Source organism: Octopus bimaculoides, chromosome 15, assembly GCF_046866305.1.
Source record: "Octopus bimaculoides isolate indiv1 chromosome 15, ASM4686630v1, whole genome shotgun sequence".
NCBI classification, from domain to species: domain Eukaryota; kingdom Metazoa; phylum Mollusca; class Cephalopoda; order Octopoda; family Octopodidae; genus Octopus; species Octopus bimaculoides.
In genome coordinates, this window is record NC_142942.1 from 29,828,639 (window position 1) to 29,835,896 (window position 7,258).

Here is a 7,258-nt window from a genome sequence, read left to right on the forward strand (position 1 = left end):
ACACACGCACGCATGCACGTATGCACGCTGCACACGCACTCGCGCGCGCGCGCACCCACACCCACCCATACACACACACACACAAACACTCACACAAACACATACACATACGTATGCGTGGACGTATGCGTATATGTGTGTCTGGCTGTATGTATGTCTCTATCTATCTAACTATCTATCTAGCTAGCTAGCTAAGAAATAGCTTAGGTTGTAGAAGAAAAATGTAAATAATGGTTAGCAATATCTGTGAATAAACATATATATATATATATATATATATATATATATATATATATATATATATATAGAGAGAGAGAGAGAGAGAGAGAGAGAGATGGACACACACAACTATATATGTATGAGTGTGTTAAAATAAAATAAGACAGGAAAACCAAGGCTGTGTGAATTTTCAGGACATTTATAATGAGAAAGTTAGTCTTACAGCTGTTTCTGGGATATTACGAACATCCCCTCATGAGAGACGATGTGAGATGCTTAAATAGAGGGAAATATTAGTGTTCAATACAAGGAGTTATTTTGGAAAAGGAAGGAAATAAGGAGTATAGAGGGAAATAGGAGAATGAATGTAGAAATAAAAATAAAAAAATATTTTATTTATTAATTCATAATAGAATATAAGGATAAAAATCACGTTAATTCACAATTCACAATTAACGTCAGGTCTTTTAGCCCGCTTTCAGCCATGTGTATATTTATCTGGGGTTTTTGGTAATTCTTTGAAGATATCAGCACTTCAAGCATGCTGGAGATAGGTCGTTTTCGCCATTTCTCCCTTAATATAATAACATAGATATGTATATTGTTATCAATTTAATGTAAAAATAAAATAAAATATATAAAGATGTTATAGTTGCAGTTCCATTATCCAAGGAAAGTGGTAGAAATGCTTTTTGTTCGTGGTATGTAAGTTCCAATAGGAGTTCATATTTTGTCATTACGAATGGAAAGTCTGGAGGCGTAGATTCCATGTGCTGTTCATTCAAAGGGGTCTTTGTGGTGCGAATGAAAATTTGAGAATGTAGTGGTAGTATTAAGTGGATAGAAATGGGAGAAGAGATGTGTATTTTAAAATAGGGAGTGAGGTCAAAAGGAAAAGGTGAGAAAAGAAGGAAAGAAAGAGGAAGAGAAAATGAAAACAAGAGAAAATGAAAACAAGAGAAAATGAGAAGAAAATTGAAAGAAAGTGAAAAAAGGAGTGTTAGTTGGTGGTCAAGATATTCTCTCGCAGGAAACCATCAGGGTGCTTGAAAAAGTGGTAGTCGGTACGAGAAAGGTCTGGGTAGGGAAGAACTTCGTAGCCAAGTTCCCTCAACTTCTGAGGTGTCATTAGTGAAACGTATGGTCGAGCATTGTGATGAAGAATGATTGGCCTTTTTCTGTTGACCAGTCTGGGACGTAGAAGTAGCAGTTTTTCGTTCATTTTGACAATCTCATGGCAATATATTTCTGCAGTAATGGGTTTTCCGGGTTTTAAGAAGTTATAATGAATGAGTCTAGCAGTACACCACCAAACAGTCACCATAACCTTCCTTTTGAAGAGCTCAGGTTTAGGGAAGGTTTTCGGTGCTTCATTTTGGTCCAACCACTGCGAAGAACCTTTTCTATTACTGTACAGAATCCACTTTTCATTGCAAGTTACAATACGGTCGAATAATGACTCGGTCTGGTTATGGAGAAGAAGCGACGAGCAAATTTCATATCTGCGCATTTTCTGATTTTCATTCAAATTGTGTGGTACCCATTTGTCGAGCTTTTTTGATTTTCCGATCGCATGGAAATGGTTGCAGTCAGTTTTCTGGCTAATCTGAAGTTCTTTTGCCAGTTCTCGAATGGTTTTACGTAGATCTTTCTTACAGATGGTCTTTAATTGACCGTCATCGATGACAGATGGGCATCCACTATGCTCCTGATCTTGAAGGTTCAGGTCTCCACTGCGAAGTCGTTTAAACCATTTTCGAGCTGACAACTCTCTGGTCATTTCCTCACCAAACGTTTCGTTGATATCGCGAGCAGTTCCAGCTGCTTTACGTCCTTTTTTGAAGTTGAATAGCAAAATTACTCAAATATCGCGCTTTGACAATTCTATTTCAGATGATTGTAACAAAGATGAATATCAATGTTAATTTATTGATGCATTTGGGCATGTCTATGTCTTTATTATCAGACAATTGCAAAAAAAAATGCTTTAAAAAAATTTCAAAGCTCTGCAAAAATCCGGTAAAAATTCTTCATGGTTCCAAACGTTGCTTATTTTTTCACTCAACATTATATATATATATATATATATACACACACATGCATACATATATAGATATGCATATACATATATATTTGTGTGTGAATGTGTGTATAAATATATGCATGTATGTATGTTTATGAATACACACGCATACACATGTGTGTGTGCGCGTGTGTATGTGTGTATGCGTGTGCGTGTGTGTATGTGTGTGTGTGGGGGGGGTGTAAACACGCGCTCGCTTTCGCGAATAGATAAACATATATACATATAGAACAAACGGTACTGTAGATAAGAAACGAATACACGAAATGAGAAGGAACGGGCAAGGAGCATTCGTGAAAACTGTTGTGATTAATGGATACGGTGGTGGTGGCGTTGGTGATGATCATAGACTCGACGATGGCAGCGATAGTAGTTCTGAGTGTTGTTATGGTGGTTTGGTGTTAGCGTAAAAGTAGTAACAGTGTATTAATAGTTGTGGGTACAGATTTGTGGAAATGACGGATTATAGGGAAAACAGAGCAAGTTTTTTTTTCCTTTTGCCCCATCTTTTGGAATTGTGCTGTTTCTTTTTTTTTTCCTTTTTACCCCAATTAAAAATCTTTCTCTTATTTTATTTGTTTCATTAATTAATTAATTTATTGCATTTTTTCATTTTTTGTATAGTAAACGAGAAGGAGGAGGATGGGAGAGGAGGAGGGGGCGAAAAATTAAGAAGATGGTGCTGAAAACTAAGAACTACATAAGTTAGCGTCAACGAAATGGAGCGCTACAGTGATACATTCTTTAGATTAAAAACAGACAGCTACCAGCCACCATACACCAACTTCCAAAACCTACATTATAAACACAGCAATCGGCGAAGTCCCAATGCGGTCTTTTGACTTGTTATAAATAGTAGCTAAATTTCCTTAAAGTATCCGGGAATGTTGGTGTTATTTTATACTTTAAAATGAATAGAATCGATCAATTAAAAAAATTCCGGTCATACACGCATTAATAAGCGAGATATTTGCCGTTAAAATTAACAATTCTCACATGTGCCCCAAAACGATCAACACAACTTGTAGTTTTACTATAAATAACAAAATTGATGCGTGACATCATAACACATCAGTTTCAAAACGGCTAACGCAAGCGATGAGAGCATTTTTTCAATGGATATGGGTCTTCATTTGCCTTATGAAGAGTTGTCTTTTGACGATACTAACGACGTCCAATACTAAGATGTCCAACACATCGCATATCAATATGAACCAGAAACATCAGATTCGGAAGAATCCGATTCATCATTACAGACCGCAAACCATGATGACAATGGGCCTATATTAAGAAACACTGACTGGTATTGTTATATAAATATACCTAATGTTAACCAAAATTCTTCAAATACTTCGGTCCCAAGTTATTTGAAAATACGTCTGTATACATGAGGTCTGATCAATAAGTATCCGGACTCTTTCCACAAAGTTTTAACGTTCTAACTCATTTCTGCTGTTTACAGCAGTACTTGGAAGGAACGTGTGTAGTGTGTGATCGTCGCATTGACTATGACAATGAAAGTTGTCATGGTAATACCTGATCAGAAGCCTACGTCAAGTTGCAGAAAATGTATGGAGAAGAGTGTATGAGCCGCACACAAGTGTACGAGTCGTTCAGATGTTTCCAAGATGACCGAAAAAATGTCGATATTGACGAACGTTCTGGGAGACCGGCAACCAGAAGAACTAAGAAAAATATCACAGATGTGCGTGCAACTGTGAGGGGAATCGTCGAATCATCAACCGAATCATCAGTCGCAGGAGTGGCTGTATAGTAAGTAGCTTGCTTACCAACCACATGGTTCCGGGTTCAGTCCCACTGCGTGGCACCTTGGGCGAGTGTCTTCTACTATAGCCTCGGGCCAACGAAAGCCTTGTGAGTGGATTTGCTAGACGGAAACTGAAAGAAACCCGTCGTTTCTATGTATATGTATATGTATATATGTGTGTGTGTGTTTTTGTGTCTGTGTTTGTCCCCCTCCCCAACATCGCTTGATAACCGATGCTGGTATGTTTAGGTCCCCGTAACTTAGCGGTTCGGCAAAAGAACCGATAGAATAAGTACTAGGCTTACAAAGAATAAGTCCTGGGGTCGATTTGCTCGAATAAAGGCGGTGCTCCAGCATGGCCGCAGTCATATGACTGAAACAAGTAAAAGAGAAAAAAAAACCGTGAGTTATCAGAGGATGTGCAGATTAGTTACGGTTTAGTTCAGTCCATTATCACTGAAGATTTGTGTATGAGACGTGTGTCTGCCAAGTTTATGCCAAAACTGCTTTCACCTGACCAAAATGACACTCAGGTTTCAGTTGCACAAGATCTCCTTGATTGTGTCGAGGACGATGAAAACTTTTCGAAAACTTTGCGTAGGCCTCTGAATAGGTATAACCAACCTTTTGACAAAATTTGATGCAGATTCTCTGCTCAACTTTCTCTGTTATGGTTAATGTGACGATCACACACCTTCCTTCTAAGCACTGCTGTAAACAGTGGAAGTGAGCTAGAACGTTAAAACTTAATGCGCATGCACAACAGAGTGGTCAATCTGTGCCAAGCGGCTTTACTGTGCATACTTTAGCTTCGTTACTATGGCAACATTCCGGATACTTATTGATCAGACCACATATCTATGATACGAAATTTACATGCCGTGCAGTCCAGGAGGAAACTATCTGCATAATTTAATTACTTTAATTAGACTGTTAAACTTTGCCATGACAATTATCAAAGTGTCAATGTTGTACAGTTTTAATTCTCTATAATTAGCCTCTCATGTTGTAGTAATTCTTACAGCGTAAACAGGCTGGGCACAGCAACAAGTCTATTTCCAAAATAATAGGTTGTTTTGTACATCCCACATTTCTATGCAATATTGCAAAAAACAACATTTCTTGTGTGTGTTATACATTGGCTTGTTATTATTTACCTTTGCTTTATTCAGGTATAAAAACTACTTGTGTTAAGAGGTATTACTTGTTACCGGCCAATACATTTTATCCCAGAATAACGAAATCTCTGACTGAGTTATGCAATTAGCTTACAGTGAAAATTTCAGTCTGAAGTAAACGATGAAATCTTGAACACTATATAGAGGCTATTTCATGATTTGGCATCAATGAGGGATCTAAATATTTGGATGCACATGATTGCATTACATAAAATTATATACTTTGCCTGGTTGTTTTTGAAAATATAATCATGCTTGTTGCAAAATGCCCTAAATGAGGGCAAGTTAATTTGTTAATTTAATTGTCATATTTTCATGAGATCTTTTCACATGTGATAGATGTTGCTGTGGACGTTGCTCTCATATGCCGTCACCAAGGTAGAGTATCTGTTGCCACGAGGTTGGGAGAATTATTGACAACAGGGAATCTTTGGACAAAGAGGTATCTTGCATAACTCATCACCCTCGGTTACAGTCGGTGTGTTTGGATATTTATGTGCTCGAAACTGCACATTACCAGTATCGCTCTCAGTATGGAGAATTACAAGTCAGCATTGAATATCAAATTACTTGGTGATAGGCTTATACTAAATTCGAAATCATGCCAGCCCTTTAAAAAATCAAAAGCTTCCCATCCTACATCAAGAACATTCAGCAAAAGAATAAGTGTTTTGTTCACACAAACACAAACACACATACACATATACACATACAGAAAAACATGATTGTGATTGTGTAAATGTAGTATAACTGTGCAAGCGAATATAAAAATGATAATACAGACCTAGATAACTTTAAATGAAGTAATAACTGTGTGGTTACAGCCGTAATATATTTAATCATCGAACTATTCGGTGAGATTTGTCCAGAAATTAATAACATTTACGAAAAGTATATGAGAAGGCAACTGAACTGAGCCTGCTGAATAAATTTGCTTAAATATATAGCATGTTTTATTAATTCACATGTAGTATATAGAATTGGGTAGATACCTCACATTTTCGACAAGAGAGTATAAAACTCTTTTGAAGCGCTATTATCCGTTTATTTTCGTTCAATTTCGTCGGTCAACCGAAAATGTAGTAAAAAGCAACGTAGACACTGCTGCTTACATTACACATGGTTAAGTTAATTTACATATGAGTGCTAGTTTGAAAACTGCTACAAATTCTCTTTGCAGGAAACACAGCATGTAAACTAAAAGTTTAGGAAACTGATACATATATATTATGTTTGAAATATAATATAGTTTTACTGTGAGATGAATTTGCAGGGTATAACATATCACAAGTCCTCGGTGAAACCGATATTGCTAATTAGTTTCCGTTTTACATCAATGTTCTGCCAAGAGAACAACTTATGTGTAAAATATATTTGTAGACTGGTGCACTTAGTTTGACAAACTTTAAATGTTCTTTTTATACTAAATACAACATGCGAAGTAAAATCTAGCAAGTTAGCTAAGCTAAATATGAGAAAAGTTTAGTAAACGAGAACTACAACACCCCCAGTAAAAATAAAAAGGATAATTCCCACCAACTCCCAGAGAAAATACTCGACAACCCTAAATTTCTCGAACTACAAAAAATAAGCGTTAATATCATTTGCTATTATTTTCGTGTATATTATAGAATTACTTACATAAACGAGGCATTGATTACATAAACTCTATTGACAAAGTATGGTTTTCGAGCTTCTTTCGTTTGTTTTTCTCCCTAGAAATCGTTGTGACCCAGTTAACCGAATGAAGGAGGGGACTCCAACTAAATAGAATGCTAGCTTATTTTCCATTTCGTCTATGGAAGGAATTGAACTCACCAGTGCAAGTTTAATCGTCACTCAGTTAGGTAGTAACCGAGTTCTTTGAAATGTAGAGCTATATCCCGCATGGTTCCTATTTACAAACACTGAGTAAAGAGTCTTTACCTTAAGTGACAAAAGACGAAACACAGGCACTCGCTTTGTTGGGGGAAAGGTGTCCCTTTAACATTTTGAGTGGTAACGACCCTC

At 36.8% G+C, this 7,258-nt stretch overlaps 1 pseudogene; it reads left to right on the forward strand.

Annotated features, from left to right (window-relative positions):
- Nucleotides 1-5,600: 5,600 nt before the first annotated feature.
- Nucleotides 5,601-6,444, forward strand: LOC149132459 (uncharacterized; annotated as a pseudogene).
- The last annotated feature ends 814 nt before the right edge of the window (nt 6,445-7,258 follow it).